The sequence below is a fragment of the Erpetoichthys calabaricus genome, chromosome 1 (genome assembly GCF_900747795.2).
Source record: "Erpetoichthys calabaricus chromosome 1, fErpCal1.3, whole genome shotgun sequence".
In the NCBI taxonomy this organism is placed as follows: domain Eukaryota; kingdom Metazoa; phylum Chordata; class Cladistia; order Polypteriformes; family Polypteridae; genus Erpetoichthys; species Erpetoichthys calabaricus.
Window position 1 is genome coordinate 310,402,084 of NC_041394.2, and position 22,167 is coordinate 310,424,250.

Consider the following 22,167-nt stretch of genomic DNA (forward strand, 5'->3'; position numbering starts at 1 on the left):
TCAAACTTTGAAGGTTTCTCAAAGAAATCCACCTCAGGAAGCAGTCAGAGGTAGCCCTTAGACGGGATTTTGAGAAAGCTGTCCTGTGATGTGTGCTGTGCTCGTTTGGTAACAGATGCTGTACCTGCATCATATGATCAAAGCTACCACTTCCTCACATTAAAAAAACAAAGGTGGTTTGATGATTCCTTCTGAGGGTACAGTCAAGTAGGTCAAAGTAGCTGAGCGTGTTATCCGACAGTCGACATTAGGGCAAGCTGTCAGTGTATCTTTGATCAATCAGTTTGTTTGGGCTGAGATTGGTTCAGATGATGTGTTTTTTCTCAAGGAGCACATTGAGGAAACACAGTTTGAAATTGACAACCATCATTTTATGCTCATGTCTTTAGTTATGTCTGTCTTCCACAAACTAAGGCTTCACCATATTGCTAGATTGAATACTCTCAAATTACAGGATCTGAGTGAGCAAGAGGGAGTGTATGTCTGTAGGAGATCGGTGAAGTAGAGGGGAGCTTTAAATGTTAAGAGCAGTATTGTGTATTGTAGTATTCTGTAGTTAACAGGGAGCCAGTGAAGTTGAGAGAGAATACAGCAGAATTTTGAAGAAGTTGTAAGCAATGGATACATTTTTGTGGGATGCCAGATAGAATAGCATTACAGTAATCTATACATGAGGTGACTCGGGCATTAACCAATACTTCAGTACCGTGTTGCGTAAGAACAGGACGAAGTCTACAAATGTTTCAGAGATAGAAGAAGGCAGTCCGAGAAATGTTACTTATATGGGAGGAATTATTTAATAATTATAATAATAATTATTATTATTATTATCTATACTAATTAATAAAAGGCAAAGCCCTCACTGACTGACTGACTGACTGACTGACTCACTCACTCATCACTAATTCTCCAACTTCCCGTGTAGGTGGTAGGCTGAAATTTGGCAGGCTCATTCCTTACAGCTTACTTACAAAAGTTAGGCAGGTTTCATTTCGAAATTCTACGCGTAATGGTCATAACTGGAACCTGTTTTTTGTCCATATACTCTAATGGAGGAGGCGGAGTCACGTATCGCGTCATCACGCCTCCTACGTAATCACGTGAACTAAAAACAAGGAACAGATTTACAGCACGAGTCAAACGCGGGAACGAAGGTAAATGACGTTAATTTTTGAGTGTCTTTTAATACTGTGTAAGCATACATATTAACACATGTGCAATTAAACGTGTGCATTTACGGGGTGATTTCTCCGGCTTAAAAGCTCACCTTTTATCAAACGCGGGAACAAAGGTAAATGACGTTGTTGAGTGTCTTTTAATACTGTGTAAGCATACATATTAACACATGTGCAATTAAACGTGTGTATTTATGGGGTGATTTCTCAGGCTTAAAAGCTCGCCTTTTATTAAAAAGGTAAATGCAAACTGTTTTCATTCTGAAGGGCACACACCACGTTAGATTTCAGACATTAAACGCGCAAAATGTCGGTTCACCAGATAAATAAGCGCAACATATTATCAGTTGTATTGTATGCTTACAATACATATAGAAATGTGTTAATCGTTAACTAATATTATGGGATGGTGTTTTTCGACTCGCACCTTGATTTAAACGATTGCATTTCTTGGTGGGTTTGCGTAGCTTATTGTCAATATCTTTATACCTCTTTTTAAGACTTAATTTAAAAAGGTTTTCTTTTCTTCTTAATTAAAATTTAAAAGCAATACTTCACCGCTGCGAAGCCCCTCTAGCACTGACGTCCGAGGTTCGATTACCGTAAGCGAGTGCAGTGAGTGTGTACGCCTGATGAGCCAAGAATAAGGGGGAAAGATGTGTTGCGTACTTTTTGCCTTATTTGACAGTAAACTATTTTCAACCATTCTATGATCTGCTTCTCACAACTGAAGGCACCGTGGCTGATGTTACCTCACTTGCTGGCCAACCATAAGCGTTACCTGGTAGGTAACCAGCCAATCACTTCACTCCCTTACGGGAATCGAACCTCGGACATCAGCGCTACAGGTGAAGCCCCTAAAATTGCGCCACGGTGTGTGGTTCGTTTATTTGACAACATGTAGATCGGGGTAATTACATTCACGGCATTTGTAGTCTGATTCACAATCTGATTGTATGGGTGGTTACCTACCAGGTAACGCTTATAGTTGGCCAGCAAGTCAGCTCGAAGTGATCACTCGAGTGAAGGCAGCTTCACAAAAAAACAGATCCTTAACAAACTGTTATTAGTATATTTTCCCTCAATTTAAAAAGGTTTTCTTTTCTTCTTAATAAAAATTTAAAAGCAGTACTTCGCCGGTGTGAAGTGTGTGGATTTGACCGACTGACACATACAGACATATTCATGAGTGCAGGTACTTTGGAAAGAAAGCACCGTGTAAACCTAAAGTTTAAATTAAGTTCATAGACCTACAAAAGGTTGCCATTGATTTGAGGCAAGATTGCTTTTCTCATGTACAACTATACGTTGCATTCTCAAGAGTGTGCTTGCACGGCTTCGGATAGAGATATATATATATATGTATGTATGTCTATATATATATATGTAAGCTTATAAGTACTGCCTTACTTCTCTTTAAGAAAGGAAGATGTAATGATACTTGATTTAAACGATTCCATGTCTTGCTGGGTTTGCGTAGCTTATTGTCAATATCTTTACACCTTTTTTTAAGACTTATTGACTGAAACGGGCTTTCACGAAAAAAGTTAGGGCTCTGCTACAGGATACACCCTCCACAAGTTAAGCAAGTAAAAATAAAAGTATATATTTCTGTTTTATTTAAACCTTTTAAGTTCGTATGCATAGCCCCATTTGGCTGTTTTTTTTCTTTCTTCAGTAATATTTAATCTCCTTAAAGAAAAAGAACATATACATTTTACTTTTTTTGTATCTCTTTAGTAATATTTTAGTGTAAAAGGATAACCAGTATTTAAACCTTTTATGTTACTTTATAAATTTATTTTACACAATGTTGAAAAATTAATAAGAAAGCTACATATTTTGGCAGCTGCTGCTTTAATTTTCAATGAAATGAAAAAAGCTCTCCAAGAGAAAACGTCAATGAAGAAGAAACAGTTTGCACTATCTAAAAATGAGAAACCCTCATTTATAAAAGTTTGCTGCAGATGACTTAACTGAAAATAAATGAATAGTTCCTATGTGTATAATACATATTTATCTATTTTACTTATGCCTTTATTCCAGCAACTTGCAACATCTGAGGTACAATTTGTTACATTACTTTTGTTTTTTGCAGCACAGGCAGGTGAAGTGACTTCCTCAGGGTCACACAGTGGTGTCAGTACCAGGATTTGAACTGACAAGCTTCGGGTTTACTGAAATATTACTGAAGAAAGAAAAAAAACGAAAACGGGGAAATAGGGCTATGCATACAGATGTCCATCCATCCATTATCCAACCCGCTATATCCTAAATACAGGAGCCAATAAGTAGATATGTATATATACAGTATATATACAGTATATATATATATATATATATATATATATATATATATATATATATATATGTGTGTGAATGTATGTATGTATGTATATATGTATGTCTATATTTATATGTATATATATATATATATATATATGTAGATATGTAAATTTGTATATGTATATATATATGTATATGTGGATGTGTATATGTATATATATGTATATGTAGATATGTGTATATGTAGATATGTATATATATATGTATATATGTTTATGTATATATATGGTTACATAACCTCTTTAACACACTACTTCTCCGCTGCGAAGCGCGGGTATTTTGCTAGTTATTTAATAATTGCCATTATTAGTGTATAAATGGATATAAATAATTGCATTTAAACGATTCGCCAAAATCTGTTGTATGTAAACAATACTGTTTTAAACGTTATTGTTTTTTCATCAGAAAACCCGGTTTCCACGTCTACCTGTATTAGTTTAAATGGCACTTTTGCCACTCGCAATATGGCGGATGCGCTGACATATCGTGTCGACTTGGCAACACAGTAAATGCGGTGTCTACCTATATATGTCTATGGACAGGAGCTCCGAAGTACTTCCGGGCTGACTAAAGAATTGGAGTTCTCCATCTGACCCGGAAGTGCTGGCAAGTCACGTGGAAGGAAGAACAGAAGCACTTCTGGGTCGGGCACTATATAAAGGATTGCTGAAGACCCAGCAGGCGAGCCGGAGTTGGAAGGTAGTAGGACAGAGTTTTTTGGGAAGAGTGGAGGAGAAATTATTGTGATTATTATTAACAGTATTGTTATTGAATTGCCTGTGTATGGTGGTGGGGTGTTTGAAAGGCACTTTGAAGAAGCAAAAACAATTAGAAGAACTTCTTCGTGCTTTTACTCTGTGTCTGCATATCTGTCTGTTGGGTTAAAAGGGGCAACAGCGACCCCTGGCATTTACTATATATATATAGTGGAAGGTAACCCAGACACAGACAGGCAGACCACACAAGTCCAAGCAAACACAGTTTTTATTTCTTTTCTTTAGCACACATTCCACAATGCAGCCACAAATTACTCAGGCCCTTCCTTTTTTCTCTCTCTCTTTTTCTCTCTTTTTTTCTCTTCTGCCACCTCCACTCCTCTCCTCACAAGCTTTGTCCTCCACCTCCTGACTCTGGTTCACCGAGTATTGTCCACTGGCCCCTTATATAAGGCACCCGGAAGTGTCCCAGATGCTCGGTGATGGACTTCCGGCCAGCACTTCTGGGTGTGGTGGAAGTGCTGTGTTACAGGGCTGTATCAAACTCCAACTGCCATGGAGCCATGTGGGAGTCCGAGGCACCGCTATCATCTGGGGCAGCTGCCGCATAGTGGTCCAGGGGAGGTAATGTTCTGTTTACATCTCCTCCCCTGCTCCTACCAGCATTGACGTGTCCTGGCTGGGCAAGGGCCACTGGATGAAGTGGGCTTCAGAAAACGAATGAGTAAATAATTAATGCTATTAAGTAAGAGCTGAATAAAAGGTTTTAAAGTTAATGACAGGAAAGAATAGACTGACAAATTTTATCAGCATCAGTTAATGACAAATAACTCCTTGAACATAAAATCAGCAGGCATATCACAGGAATACAAATCCATTACTGAGGAAAGCAATGCTGCAGATGCTGTCATGAAGTAAATAGCTAGTCCAAAATACAAATATGATCAGTATTAAGAAGTGACTTCCCAGGTAATAGTGAAAAGTAAAAATTTGCTTGATTTCTTTCTAAGAAGATATGCATACTATTTAAATGGCATGCTACTACTACAAATGGCTATTTAAAAATCAGTCTGTTAATTGGTTTAAGTGCATATTATTCTATGCATACAGTAGTGCATTATCAGTGCATATCATAAACAGCGACACATAAATAAGTAAAAAAGGTTGAGGATACAAATAAGACTCATCAATTATCATAAGAAAGACGTAAAGTAGAATTTAAGGTAGACATTGGTGTACCTTCCACCATGCCATTTGTGTCAGGTATTTGTATTTCCTGGAATCTAGAAGAGGCAGAGCTGGGAGCAGGTTGGAGACAAGCTTAGTGTTCCTCATCTTTGTTATTCACTTCTTGGCTGAAGAAGAAAAAGACTAGCATGTGAGCTGTGGTGTACCCACCAACATCAAGTAGGTAGGCCCATTTACTGGTTATTATTGCCACATGTACAGAGCATGGTGAAATTCTTATTTCTGGTGAAATGTTAAAGATGACAACTATCACTCAATTTGAGCCTTTGTAGGAGCATTTTTTAAGCTATTTATTTTCCTTTTCTAAATAAAAAATATTATGGCTGTATCCAACTTCCTGAAAACTATATTTATATACATAGGGACACTCTTTTTGCACATTCTAGTATGTCTAGATCTTTCCCACCTATGCCTGCCAATTAAACTAAAATCACACCCTCATCTTATAAATGTTGAACACTCAAGATAGCTCCACATGAGCCAGGCGCTCTGGTGAACGCCACCCTCTGGCTCCACGGGTGGATCCTTGTAACACTGTCCTTCGGAGGGTACAGTGTTTTCTAATTGGTACTGTTATTTGGGTTGTTGTGAACTGTTCTCTATCTGACCTTTCAGCCCAAACGTCTTTACCAAGGGAGAACCTACCAGGAGCACAATTCTTCAGAGACTCTAGCAATTCCTAAGATGCACAAGCCTCACCGCTATGACAAGATGACTGTTCAGGGGAACAACAGCCCTTAGTGGAGGAGTTTAAGCTTCTTGGGTGTTCATGAGTGATGGGAAAAGGAAACAAGAGATTTGCAAGTGGATTGGAGCAGCAGCTGCAGAACTGCAGCTGCTGTACGATTTCATGGTGGTGAAGTGGAAGCTGAGTCTTAAGACAAAACCCTCAAATTACTGGCCGATCTACCTCCTTTTATTCAACCATGGGTAAAGAAAATGTGAGTACTGTACAAGTGGTAGAAATTAGGTTTCATTGCATCGTTGCTTGGCTAACACACCATGATAGGGTGAGAAGCTCAGCAACTGAGAGAAGCATCACAACAAAGTCTCTGCTTCTCCAGACCGAGAAGACCCCATTGAGGTGGTTTGGGCATGTCATATGGATGTCCTCTGCATCTTGGGTCATGTCCCATTAGGAGGAGACCCTGCAGCAGACCCAGGACATGCTGGAGGGATCATACTGTATCTCATGGTTGGCTTGGGAACATCTGGGAATTTCTCAAGAAGAGCTGAACTCTGTACCTGTGAATGCCAAACTCTGGGCTTGGCCTGCTGCTACTACAACCCTCCCCAGGAAAAGTGGTCTAAGATGAAGAAATAATAATGATGATAAGAAACGGGGATGCATTAAAAGAAATGTACGATGTACGATCTGATGGGGCAACAGTTAGCATTGTTGTATCAACAGTGTTTGAATTCTGCCCTGGTCACTGCCTGTATTGTGTCTGCACATTCTCCATTTATCCTTGACGGGATTTTCCATCTACTTTGGTTCCTTCAAACATCCTAAAGATATCTGGGTTTAAATAACTACTCCAAATGAGTCTAGAATTGCTTCTTGTTTTGAACCCTGTACTCCTAGGATAGTTTTCAGCTCCCAATAATGAGAAAGAGTACATTCTGAAAATGGACAGAAGGACGATATTTTAATATGTAATTAGAACCACAAATGAGAAACTACAAGCCTATATTAGATAGATAGATAGATAGATAGATAGATAGATAGATAGATAGATAGATAGATAGATAGATAGATAGATAGATAGATAGATAGACAGACAGACAGATAGATAGATAGATAGATAGATAGATAGATAGATAGATAGATAGATAGATAGATAGATAGATAGATAGATAGATAGATAGATAGATACTTTATTAATCCCAAGGGGAAATTCACATATTCCAGCAGCGGCATACTAATAAAGAAAATATTAAATTAAAGAGTGATAACAATGCAGGTATACAGACAGACATAACTTTGAATAATGTTAATGTTTACCCTCCCGGGTGGTATTGAAGAGTCGCATATTGTGGGGGAGGAACGATCTTTTCAGTCTGTCAGTGGAGCAGGACAGTGACAGCAGTCTGTCACTGAAGCTGCTCCTCTGTCTGGAGATGACACTGTTTAGTGGATGCAGTGGATTCTCTATGATTGACAGGAGCCTGCTGAGCGCCCGTCGCTCTGCCATAGATGTCAAACTGTCCAGCTCCATGCCTACAATAGAGCCTGCCTTCCTCACCAGTATGTCCAGGCGTGAGGCGTCCCTCTTCTTTATGCTGCCTCTCCATCACACCACCACGTAGAAGAGGGCGCTCGCCACAACCGTCTGATAGAACATCTGTAGCATCTTATTGCAGATGTTGAAGGACGCCAGCCTTCTAAGGAAGTATAGCCGGCTTTGTCCTCTCTTACATAGAGCATCAGTATTGGCAATCCAGTCCAATTTCTCATCCAGCTGCACTCCCAGGTATTTATAGGTCTGCACCCTCTGCACACAGTCACCTCTGATGATCACGTGGTCCATGAGGGGCCTGGGCCTCCTAAAATCCACCACCAGCTCCTTGGTTTTGCTGGTGTTCAGGTGTAGGTGGTTTGAGTCGCATCATTTAACAAAGTCCTTAATTGGGTCCCTATACTCCTCCTTCTGCCCACTCCTGATGCAGCCCACGATAGCAGTGTCGTCAGCGAACTTTTGCACGTGGCAGGACTCTGAGTTGTATTGTAATATATTTATAATCTATTGTAATATATTTATAATGTATTATAATATATAATTATAATTATATATTATATATTATATATATTAGATATTATAGACAAGTCAGAGACAGAGAAGCTCTCTGACATAACCATCTTGAAAGGTGGTGCAAAATACTGACTGTGACTGCCTAAATATTGGAGGGTGATTAAATGTAAGTGGTTCCTGCACTTAACTCCCTCAGGACAGTAGAATGCTCAATGCCCTTTTCAACACAATTTTATTTTCATTGCACTGGGTTATAATGCCCAGAGCGGTTGTATAGTGAAGTAAATGAATGAGAATAATAAGAACATAAAAAACTGCATTGTCCTGTACACACTTCACTAAAAATGTCAGCAGCTAGGCTTCAGCTGGTGACACATGTGGGTCTACAAACCAAATCCCAGCGGTGCGGCAGTTCCTCTAAACAAGGAAAACCTTCTTTGGAGTCGTGCCTTAATTCTGAAATTCAGTGACAGAGGCACTGGGAAACAGAGCAGCATGTTGGCACAGTGTTTAGCACTTCTGCCTTAGGGCTTGACTATATCTCAAAGCTGATGCATGCTATGTGGATTGGCAGTTCTAAAGTGGTCCCCTGTGGGTGTTTGTGCATGGACTCTGTGTCAGACTGACATCTTTCACCTGATGCTAGCAGGATGACATCTGGCCCTTTCGTAAGCATGAATTAGTTCAAGTGTATGTTTGAAAATGTTAAACACCATAAATAGCGTTTGTCCTGAAGGCGACTGAAGTCATCTACTGTTAATGGAAGAAGAGGTCAAAAATAAAAGCACATTTGAATCTGAACAGGGAACTTCAAGCAAAGGAGAAGCGTTTTTCACAGATGAAGTTATATCAGTGAGGCTCAAGGACAAATCTAGTCTGTTTGATAAAAATAGTGCAGAGGAACAAAAAGGCAATTACAGCCAGAATAATCTTTTGTTGCTCCTAAATGCCTTTTTCACTATTCAAAAACCTTTTTGCCTAAATTTGCATTATAATATGTTTCCTGTGCGTTACCTTATTTATTCCTTGAGAAATATAGGGGTCAGTGACAAGGTGCCCTGGTGCCATGGGTTTGTGTTTATTCATCACAAAACACCACATCTTAGTGGCCTCAGGTTGGAGAAGGATTGTGCTAAGGTCTCAGATTTCCAAAGTGCTCCTGCTTCAACCTTGAAACTTCTGCATGAGGAGCAATGGAGCTTAACACGGCACTTAAAACCACTGTTTTCAATTCTGATGGATCTCTTCATTATACCTTTATCCCAGTGATGGTCTGGCACCATTTTCAGGGTTTGTTACTGCTTTGAGCTTGATGCAGCTGGGATTAGTACTTGAAGTGGCTTGGCTGCAACACAGCACACATATCCTCCACCCACCTTTTCATTTTCAGTCTTACTCTACAAATAGCCTACTGGTAAAATGAGAGAGAACTACTGCTAGAAGTTATTAACAAGACACCAGGAGGTGTGCGTGGTTTTTGAGACAGAAACTAGAAAAACTAGGTTTGAAACAGACTATGGATTGCAATCAAACTCACAGGGCTCAATTGTTATTGTAGTCAAGCAAGAGTTATTAACAAAAGCATAATACAAATGGAGCCAAAGAGCTAACCCTGAGAATTGAATAAAAACATGGAAACTATGAGGTGTTACCAGAAAATCAGAACCACAAGTATTACACCAACACTTGTTCACAGTTCAAATCCATAATCTCGGATGATGGGATTACTGGTGCTGCACTGGAATTTATAAGCAAGTCTCTGTGATGCATATCATGGTGCTGCCTGGGAGGCAACCATGCAATGCTTCCTAGCGACCCACTTAAATTCTAAAATGTTGGTTTGGTAAACTGAAGAATAATAAAAAATAATAATAATAAAGATGTTATATAAAAAAACACACATGAAAATGAAGCTTGTCAACTCTTGCATTTGAAATATTAAAGTTTCTTGAGCAGAAAAATGTAACTAACAGTTTTTAACAGCCCCTTCCAGTGAGCCTGTGTTATATGCTGTTGTATTATGTGATCGCGCCACTGCACCATGTCATTTATACAAGTAGGCCACAGAAGGGTGCAATGACCTACTCAGGGTCACACAGAGAGCCACAGAGGAGGATTGAACAGGCAGCCTTCGGACTAAAATCCAAATACACCAGCCAGTCAGTTACGAGTTGTTTTGCCTGCCTAAGGTAAAGTCATCTTTGATGGAGGATCGCAGGAATCGTTGGGTAGAAGGGTCCTTTCATCGGATTGGCCTGCCCAGCACTAACTCAGCTGTGGAATGGCCAATAGGGGGAAGAATTCTTGGCGGAGGTCTCCAGGACTCTGAACAAATCCCAATTGCATTATGTGATATCATCTGCTCTGTACTTGTAAGATTTCTATTGCACTATTATATTGTATTGAGGATTTCTTGTGTTCTGTTCTGTGTATTGTATTGTATTGACCCCCTTCTTTTTGACACCCACTGCACACCCAACCTACCTGGAAAGGTTCTCTCTTTGAACTGCCTTTCCCAAGGTTTCTTCCATTTTTTCCTTACAAAGGTTTTTTTTGTGAGTTTTTCCTTGTCTTCTTAGAGAGTTAAGGCTGGGGGGCTGTCAAAAGGTAGGGCCTGTTAAAGCCCATTGCAGCACTTCTTGTGTGATTTTAGGCTATACAAAAATAAATTGTATTGTATTGTATTGCAAATTGTAGGTGCGTTCAGAAAACGGGGGCCAAATAACTACATAGAATTTCACGTGGAGCCTTGCAGTGACTTCTAGCTTTCATAATTCTATTTACACCAATGTCTGTTATCATATTACATCCATCTGCATTAAATATCTGTGAAGAAATGAAGAAGAAAAAGTAAAGTAAAGAAAAATCTGCAGTGTAAGAAATGTCTGACTTGGCAGACTGAAATTGCTAATAAACAAGATAATTAAATAACATGCTTCATTAACAGCAAGAATTGCCTTCTAATTACATTAAATGTTTGGAGTTAAAACCTGCAGTTCCTCTGGCCCTGAAGGAGCTGAGAGTGGTGACCCTAAACTAATAACTGATCTTATTTTTGTGCTATCATTTTGTTTCTATGAGCTACGCCAATTGAAATACTGTTTTTCTTTTCTTTTATGTAATTTCTTTTTCTTTGACAGGGACAATGGGATGTGAAAAGGCCTAATGTGATAATGTTATTAAGTGCATTTAAAATCTTTAAAGCACTATAAAGTATTAATGGCTATGTTTGTTATTCCTCAAAGTGAAAGATAATTTTCCCAGTCGTGCTATACATTCGAACAATTTAGACGAGAACAGCCCAACAAAGCTTGCCAGTCCTATCAACTTATTTCTTCCAAAAAAACATCAAGTTGAGTTTTGAAAGTCCCTAAAGTCTTACTGCCTACCACACTACTCGGTAGCTTATTCCAAGTGTCTATTGTTCTTTGTGTAAAGAAAAACTTCCTAATGTTTGTGCGAAATTTACCCTTAACAAGTTTCCAATTGTGTCCCCGTGTTCTTGATGAACTCATTTTAAAATAACAGTTGTGGGGAACAGCCCGGACACAGACAGGTAGACATGTTGGTTTCACCACACACACATTTATTATTCATATTTACAGTGCACAAACCCAGTGCCGCAGCACCAATCACCCCTTAAGTCCTTGGCCACACAACACAATGCCTTCTAGTCTCTGGTCCGCCTCCACTCCTCTCCTCTGATCTCCGTCCTTCTTCCACCCGACTCTTGCCAATGACTGGAGGGAGGCGGCCCCTTTTATACACCCCGGATGGACTCCAGGTGCATCCTGAGAAGCTTCTGTAGCCACACCCCTGTGTGGCGGAAGCTCTGGCGGTGTATCCGGAAGTCCTCCGGGTGTCCCCAATCCTCTTCCCCCCAGCACTTCCGGGTGTGGCGGAAGTGCTGAGGTCCAGGGCTCCCAAGGCATCGGGGCGCCCCCTGGCGGTGACCATGGGCCCCTACAGGGTTGAGCTTCCAAGCTCTGTACCCGTGGCCCCCAAAGCAACCAGGGCGGGCGCCCCCTCATGTTCTGGAGGAGGCACAAGCCCTCCTCCTGTCCTCCTGGGCGTCCCGGCCGGGCATGAACCCCAGCCGGGTACCCCACAGTCTCAATCCAGTGTACTAATTCCCTTCATAATTTTAAACACTTCAATCACGTCACTTCTTAATCTTCTTTTGCTTAAACTGTATAGGCTCAGCTCTTTTAATCTTTCCTCATAATTCAACCCCTGTAGCCCTGGAATCAGCCTAGTCGCTCTTCTCAGGACCTTTTTTAGTGCTGCTATGTCCTTTTTGTAGCCTAGAGACCAAAACTGCACACAGTACTCAAGATGAGGCCTCACCAGTGCATTATAAAGCTTGAGCAGAACCTCCTTGGACTTGTACTCCACACATCGTGCTATATATCCTAACATTCTGTTAGCAATCTTAACGACTTCTGAACACTGTCTGGAAGTTGATAGTGTCAAGTCCATTACGACTAAAAAATCCTTCTCATAAGGTGTCCATTCAATTTGCAGACCTCCCATTTCGATTTTCAGATCTCCCATATTAACTTACCAAAGGAAATTGTGCTGTTAAGGGAAGCATTTTGCTATAAAATGCACCATGCCTATGTTTTCGGTTTAAAATCGCATTTACTCGGTACTGATTAAAATGTGAAAAAAAAATTGAAACCTTACTGAAAATATTAATATATTAACTCAGAAAATGTCTGAGTATTGATCCAATCCAGCCTGCAGTTTGGAGCTGGTCCCAAGCCTGGATAAATTGGGAAGGTTGGCAGCAGGCAACATATCCAGCCGTAAAAATCACATTTAAACCTATAAACCATCAACCCCAGATAGAAGTGGGAAAACATGAAGAGGAAGAAGGAGAAGAAGATTCTAGAGTATCGATCCATGTCTTGAGATTGTACAAATAGTAAATCAGTATCTCCATGTCGTTTTTGGAAAAACAAAATGTGAGCTTGTGCTATTTTCAAGAAATTGTGTATGTGCCCTTCCTGTTAGTTCAAGCAGCACCGTTTTCTGCAGCTCATTTTGTCAATGTTGTGACTGGCCATTGTTTGTGCACTTTTTGTTCTTTTCCTTTATTCCTTCAAAGTTGCTGAATCCATTTTTGGTGTTGTTTTTAGGGGATTAAGCCAAATTAATGATATTAAATAATTTGTGGTTCTTCCTGAGACACCATTTTTGAATTTCATTTCCATTGCAGTTTTCTACAGGTCTGTCTACTGGCTGCTATGCAATTGTCATGAAGTGACATCTGGGCCTGCATGCCACATGTCTTCAAGCGTCATTATGTATTTTTTTTTACTTTGACCTCTGATTCTGTTTATATATTTGATAATAGTTTTTTTTACACCCTAGTAATAACTTCAGGCTGCATTTGTCCCTCGGTGTTCTCCTGATCCTGTTTGCCTTGCCCTTGTGGCCTGCCTTTTCTTCTTTCTGCAGTTCTTTTGACAGCAGTTCAAGCAATTCGGGTAAAAATGTTTTTAGAGTTTAGACAAACGAGCTGTTTGTGGCAGCAATATGTCAGATTATGAAGAAGTAGAAAGGCAATGTCCAGCTAAACATTCTCAGGCACGTGTGTGGCACTTCACCTAATAGTTCACATGGCTATTCCTTCCCATGAATGATTTGAATGGAGTGCCTGTTCCTCTACATTCCAAGTTAAATCTTACATTTTCTAATGGTGGTCTGCTTACTATTTCAAGAGCTAAGAATAAAAGAAGTAGTGAGGCGGTCTTTTGCTGTTATGCACCACAAATGTGAAACGCGTTACCAATAGAGACATGCCAGGCTAACATGGATTATTTAAAAAAACTCCTAAATATTTCTAGTTTACCTTTGTCGTAGGTACATTTTAGTTCTACATGTCATAAACTATATCATATTCTTTAATGAATGTCAGTGTTCCTCTGCTTTCTTTTCCATTTTTTCTGTAGTGACATTTTGCACCGCCGCCTGATCAAAGTCCTGTGCAGCTGCCTGTGATGAAAGAATGAAAGCGGATACCCCTACATGCCATGAGACCCTCTGCGTCAAATCTTCTAAGACGAGGAGTAAAAAACAAAGGGAACAACTTAAGAACTTTTAGGTTAGGTACGATGTCCAGTGGGGACTGGGTGGTCTTTTGGCCTTGGAGCCACTGCAGATTTTGTTTTTATTTCCAGCTTATCTCATCTTTATAGACTTAAAAATCGATTTTATATATAAAAAGACTCTACTTGTTTATTAATTATATTTTATGTTATCCTCTGCTGATTTTTTTATTTATTAATTATTATTCTTATCTAATTTAAATTCATTCTTCTTTTCTTGTAACACTTTCTTTGACATCTTCAGCTGCATCCTGCGTATGAGAATGTGCTGTAAAAATAAATGTTGTTCTAGATGACAAACAAGTGAACAGAAACATATCCTTACCTCAGGAAAAATAGTGCCACAAATCTGCGCTAAAATATATGACATCCAATTTCATTTCCTTGTTAGGAACATAACTCAGAAATGTGGTAGGCATACTTTCTGTAATCGAAACCTTTATCGCTTCAAAGCGGTCTATCTATCTATCTATCTATCTATCTATCTATCTATCTATCTATCTATCTATCTATCTATCTATCTATCTATCTGTCTGTCTGTCTGTCTGTCTGTCTGTCTGTCTGTCTGTCTGTCTGTCTGTCTGTCTGTCTATCTATCTATCTATCTATCTATCTATCTATCTATCTATCTATCTATCTGTTTCGATATATGTCCCATTTTAAATTGATAGAAAAGGCAAGGTGTTCTCAAAAATGATAAAAAACCCTTGACTTAAGAACACAATTTCAATTAATGTTAATGTATACCATGATTGTGAAAAAATAAAATTGATTGAGAAAATGCCAAACTTGGTTGTACTTTTCAACTCCATCCATCACTCTATATTCCCATTTATTTTTCAAGCTTGCTTACTTGATAGATAGATAGATAGATAGATAGATAGATAGATAGATAGATAGATAGATAGATAGATAGATAGATAGATAATGTGTGTGCCATGGAGGACAGAAGGGCATCCTGGCTGGACAATGGCATGACCTCTTACCAAGATGGAAGGTGCTAGGGGATGGACGAGCAGAAGCTGGAGATGTTCCAGCTTGGATTCCCAATGGAGTTCCTTGGAAGTGCAGACCTGTTGGAGTCCCTGGGTGCCACAAGAGGGGGCCACTGTTGGGGGAGGACTGCCCTGGTTCCAAAACATCCTGGAATTGCTCCCTACAAGTCATACTGGGTTACCAGAAGCTGTTACAATTCCTGCATTAAAGGAGCGCACTATCTTATCTCAAGGGGTCAGAGTTGGGTGGTAGTGGGTGACACTCAGCTGGCGGCGGAAAGAGAAGAAAGAGCTTCCATGGTATTTGGCTGTGCTTTATTCTACAATGTGCTTGGATGATGAAAAAATCAATTTTTTGAACCTGTCACTGTGTTGGGCATTATTGGGTTTGAGGTTTAGGGCTGTGTGGTGCTGCCCTACTGGTTGCAATACAGAGATAGATGATACTTTATTGATTTCAACATGAAATTTATAATTTATTATTATTCAGGGAAGGGGAGCAACAAGTCCAAAAAAAGGACCAAACCAAGAAGAGACACGTCCATCACAGGCTTCACTCACTCATTTACACTGAACTAATTACGAGTGGCCAGTTAAGTGGATTGACCTGCAAACTCCACATCGTCATTAACAATCTGAAAAGTTTAGCCTAGGCCCCCAGCAGCTGCACCACAATGCCATCTACACTACCTTGCTAAATTATATCACCGAGATAAAGAAGGATAACTAGATGGAAGCTGAAATGCAACGCATTCTGTTTCCCACAGTTGCAGAGCAGGGTGTCTGTGTTCTCCAAATATAACTGCAAAAAGACAGCTGAGCCCTGTGACTTAGAAAGCAGTGAAAGTGGGTGCTTTGAGTTACTGACAAATTGTGTCCCTGTGGTTTTCCCATCACAATGTGCCAGGGTAACAAACCAAATGAGCTGTGAGACAGCTGGGAGTGTGTTCCTTTGTAACAGAGTTGGATGCCAACCCACCATGTCTCGATCAAACCTACTATCAGACCTTCAAGTAGACTTTTATCATCGCCGAGTGCAGAGAGCTGGGTGCATCTGCTGATTTATTTCTGCCTGCAATTCAGGAGGCACAAACATTTGTCAGCATTTCCGCTTCTTGTATTTAAATGCATGTGTCTGAAATTATTAACAACATGCAGTGGATCCATGGCTAGGGTGACCAGGCATGATTATTTAGCCAGGAGGATTTTAACACTTCTTTTTTTCTGGCATGTTTTTCCAAAGCTTATCTGGAATCTAGAAATTCTGCTTTTATTGCAGTGCAGACTTTTAAATGGCAAGTGAATTAAATTTTTAAGGATTTTAAGGCAAGCTCTCTTTTCTTGTACCATTTATTTTTTTATTTCTAGGTGCAACTACATAAAAATATTGAAATGCTATATTAAGTATGATTAGTAATTAACAATGGAGCCTTACACGGTGCCCTGTTTCTGCATGTAGGAGTGACCCTAACACTAGGACAAGCAGATTTACAAAAAAATCAGATTCCTACCCCGGTACAGGAGAGGCTCCATCACTGAGATATTTAATACGTCACACTTAGACATTTGGAACACAAGTGTTCAGATGTGATGGGTGATACTGTAAATGTCTGTGCTGGCTGAGTTAACGCCACTCAACATGTCATGGCGTTGTAGCAGGTCAGGCCACTTTTAGTGACAACTTCAGTGCTCCTGCGTTGTAATTAATGGAAATCACACACAGCCTGCCACAGCTGTGCAATGTCACCTGACAGTGACATCACACAGCTCTATTTTTTCCCCCCCAAGTCTATTTCTGTTGTACGTAGTGAGCGATTAATGAGTAAAGAAAATGAACAGTTGAACATTTTGGTTGGTTTGTGCCATCTGTGAATTCCAAAAATGGATAACCTCCAATTTTTGTGTAGTGTTCTACTTTGGAATGTGTGAGTTAATTTCTAGGAGTGAATGTTACGTATAGTACAAAACTAAAATAAAAAATACAATATCTATAAAAGATAAAAAATGGCTAAATTGTTTTAGATTTTATAGCATTTGCAGTAACATCCAATAACACTTCAGGCTTGAATTACTTATTGTACTTTAAATGCCCATACCACCCAAAAAATGACTTTAAAAAAATGACTAAAAGGATGGACAGACAAATGCCTAAATATCCATCCATCAATCCATTTACTGACGCTTCTTAATGAAACCCTGGATTGAAGATCGATGCAAGAGTGGTGGCTCTGAGGCTGAGGATCTGCACTGGTGTCCGGAAGGTTGTTGGTTCAAATCCCTGTTACTGACAAAAGAGATCCTACTCTGCTGGGCCCTTAACCTGCCTGCAGTTGCTCCAGAAAGGCTGTACAATGGCTGACCCTGTGCTCTGACCCCAAAGGGTATGTGAAAACTAACAAAGGCAAAAAAAGAGGATGAAAAATGACTATGTAAATAAGGTTGACTGGCTAAAGGTGTGAGCGTTAGCCTAAGGTTATGAAAATATATTATAAATTTTTGTATATGGAGGATATTCTTTACATTTATATTTCTCCAGCAGAACATTTTATGCAAAGCAATATACTAATCATAGGTTTGTAAATAATATTGTGAAAGAACGAAAATATAGGTGACTAGTTGTTATATAACAGCCAATCACATGTTAATTAAGTGAAACCACAAATAAGCCAAGGCATTGTTCTGCAGAATTGATGGAATTAACAGGGGCAGAAGAATAATTGTGTCAAAAAGCAAACTGACTTCATTACCAACAGATCTTTCACTAAATCAACAAACAAAACCCCAGATAATAGTTGGAATGCATGACTAAAGCCAGAAAGTACATGAACAGCAAAAACAAGTATGTTTTTATCCAAATCTCAGACGACCTGAAACATCTGGGGTGACCTTTCAAGCTATTGTACCAACCAGCTAGTTACAATGCAACACTTAGCAACCACACCACAAGATGGGGTCAAAAAAAAAACAAAAAACACATACACACACACGCACACACACACACACAAGTAATTTAAAGCCACTAGGAAATAACTTCAAATTAAAAAAAATTAACATTAAATTTGATGTAAGAAAGAAACACAAAGAGATCATAAAGACCTAGGGAACCAGTTGGTGATTTCTGTATAACTGCACGAACATAATTACAGTTGATAGACAGATAGATAGATAGATAGATAGATAGATAGATAGATAGATAGATAGATAGATAGATAGATAGATAGATAGATAGATAGATAGATAGATAGATAAAAATTATTTTGAAAATGAAAGGAGAAAAAGCATAAGTAAATAAAGAGTAAAAAATACAAATGGTCAGTTGTTAGAGTGTTAGAAGTTAGAGTGGTGACCAGGTCATGAACCAATTCTGTTGACAAGAGAGTTGTAAAATCTCACAGCAGTAGGAACAGATGATTTCAAAAGTGAGTGAGAAACCAACTGCTACGTTTACTTCTGTGACCTGCCAAAATGGTGTGGGGAGGGTGATTGCTCAAGTCAAGTATGGCCTGTACCTTCCTCCCTATACACCTTTCCACCTCCATTGCCATTGAGTCCACAGTCCTACCCAGCACCGAGCCGGCCTTCTTCACCAGCCTCTTCGTGTTCTTATCTGTCATACTGCCTCCCAGACATACAGCAGCAAAGAAGAGGACACTGGCAACAACTGTCTGGTAGAGCAGAGACAACAGGCAGTTCTTATTGCTCCAGTCACTGAAAGCTTCAATCAGATCCCTATATTCCCCATCTTGCCTATTCCTTATACACGCTACTATAGCATTATCAGAGTACTTCTGTATGTGGCAAAAGTCTGACTTATCTTTAAAGTCTGCTGTGTATAATGTGAACAGGAAAGAGGCAGGCAAGGAGGAAGAGGTGCGCTCAGTGGACCAGAACCTGGAAGTGATGTCACTTGTCTTTCCATTGCTGGTCGTCAGATCTGCGTAAGAAAGGAGAGGAGAGGCATTATGCAATAGCACCAACCCTCAACTCGGGGAGGAATTACCATTAGTTGAGCCCTGAAATTGTCTTCTAAAAACCATAATAACTGAATATCATTATGAAAATTCATTCAGTGTATTATAAATAGTCTGGATTCAAGTGGAGCCAGCTGTGCTTCTTAAGTTCTGTTTCTTAAAGTGATTGGACATAGCTGCTGACCACTGCAGTCGAATATTCTATTGTGATCAAAGATCAGCTAAGACACAAATACAGGCGCTTTGTGATCTGACACAGAAGCCGTTAATGCCATCAGATTGCTGTACTCATTGTAGACTTTAGGAAACAGAAACAGAACAATTAGCACCAAAGGAGATAGTGAAAGTGACTGTTTTCAGGCTTTTGTGTTATACAGGGTGATGATGCATGAAAAGTAGCTCAGCCTTAGTGTAAATGTCATTACGAGTTTTATTAGTAATAAAAGAATAACAGATGTTGCGGTGGGTTGGCACCCTGCCCAGGATTGTTTCCTGCCTTGTGCCCTGTGTTGGCTGGGATTGGCTCCAGCAGACCCCCGTGACCCTGTGTTTGGATTCAGCGGGTTGGAAAATGGATGGATGGATGGAATAACAGATGTCATATTTCACTGGAAAAGTTATTTTATTATGATTAATGAATGTTATTGCGGAATGTTAATGGCAATTTTTTAAGGCTGTGCTGAAAATGGTCTCCTCTGGCAGTGATATAAAGTCCCATGTGATGTAACACATTTATGAAAGTAGACTTTAGTTCAGTGGGCTCAGGTGTTTTTCTTATCTTTGAGCACATGATGGCCTTCAGCTCTTCCAGAATTCACTTGTGTACACAGTCGCTGTTAACAAGCCCTGAAAGTGAAAAATCATAAGGCAATAGGTCTGGAAAGCAGGCTGGTCACAGACCAGCGATGGCAGTCCTTTGCTCATTGAATATAGTATGTGTTCTGGTAAGTGACTGGACACAGCTATGGCAAGTCGGACTATCTTGCTAGAAGGAGGTGTAGTTGAGAGTCATCTGTCTCACTAACTCATCAAAAATATACAGAAACACAACTATGTTAATGTTCTTTTTGAAGAACATTACAACGATCCATTTTACTGAGACAGAAAATCAAACACCATTCTTTTGGAACACAAACAGACAAATATCATGTATTCTACATGTCGACATATTATGACAGTTGAATCCAGATCCCCAAACCCCTAGACTTCTCTCTGTGAAACTGAATTCTGACAATTTCCTTTCTTCACAATGGTCCTGAACACAGGCACCCCACAGGGTAGTGTGCTGAGCCCCCAGCTGTACTTCTTGTTTATCTGTTGTATGACTACATGTGCAAACGCAGCTCAAACTCCATTATTACATTTGCTGATGATGCTATAATCACAGGCTTGATTACTAACACTAATCAGGCAGCTTATAGAGAAAAGATTTGCCATTTGACACAGTGATGTGAGAAGAAAAATTTCTTCCGTTAAGTCAGCAAAAGTAAGAAGCTGACCATAGACTTTAGAAAGTAGGATGGTCAGCAGATTTAAATTTATCAGAGTTACGATTACAGATAACCGTAAGTGGACTCAACACATCCCAGCCATCATAAAATAGGCTCTTCAGGCCTTTACAATACAATACAATTTATTTTTGTATAGCCCCAAATCACACCCTGCCTCTTGACAGACCCCAGCCTTGACTCTCTAAGAAGACAAGGAAAAACTCCCAAGGAAAAAAAAAATTCTTGTAGGGAAAAAAATGGAAGAAACCCTGGGAAAGGCAGTTCAAAGAGAAACCCCTTTCCAGACAGGTTGGGCATGCAGTGGGTGTCAAAAAAGGGGTCAATACAATACAATACACAGAGCAGAACACAAGTAATAGAAATATTACAAGTACAGAGCAGAATTCAACAGGAGATGATGTCACATAATACAATTTGGATTTGTTCAGAGTCCTGGAGATCTCGGCCATCAAGCTTCATCCCCCTATTGGCCCCTATTTACTTTCCTTAACAATTTTAGGAAAGCCTGGATGTCTCCTTCAGTACTTATGAATTTGCACAAGTGCACAGTAAAGTACATCCAAACTGTCTGCTTAACATCAGGCATGGCTCCTGCTCAGCTCAGGACTGCACAGCACTACAAAGGCTGGTGAAATCTACATAGAAGCTCAACAGCACATAGCTGCCTTCTGACGACAGTAAGGCCTTACAGAGCTTAACAGCATATTTAAAAATCTCAGTCATCTTTCGCATTTTACTTTTCTCTTTCATCTATTCTGTCAAGCAGTACAAGACAACCATCACTTGCACCAGTTGATTTCAGTTTTTATTGAGAGGTCATTAGGCTACTCAGCTGCGACTCAAACTGACCACTTCATGAAAGTTTTTATATGTTTATATGTTATGTATGTGGCATTGAGTATCGGGTTGTTTGTCTGATGTTGGAGTTGCATTACTGTCACTAGTCCATGCCAGTAAGAATATCAGATGTATTGTGTGGACATGATAACAAGCTTGAACAAACCTGAATGCAAATTCTGCAGTACTTTTAACATATAAAAATTAAGTCGTACAGTGAAACCGAGAAGAGTGTTAAAGTTAAGGCAACATACGTTGTAAGTTCCGCAGTAGAGTAGATTATTATTATCCTTAAGGCCAAGTTTGATGGTGTACCCCTTGAAGATTCATCTTATCTTGATATTGATATAAGATGTGTGACTAACTAGCCAGTACTAGATGGTACTGCAGAAATCCATGCACTTCTATCCATTTGTGTCTGAAACCATTTAATCCTAATCAGGATCACTGGGACACAGGGGCCAATCCCAGCAGTACTAGATGCAAGACCAAAAACTATTTC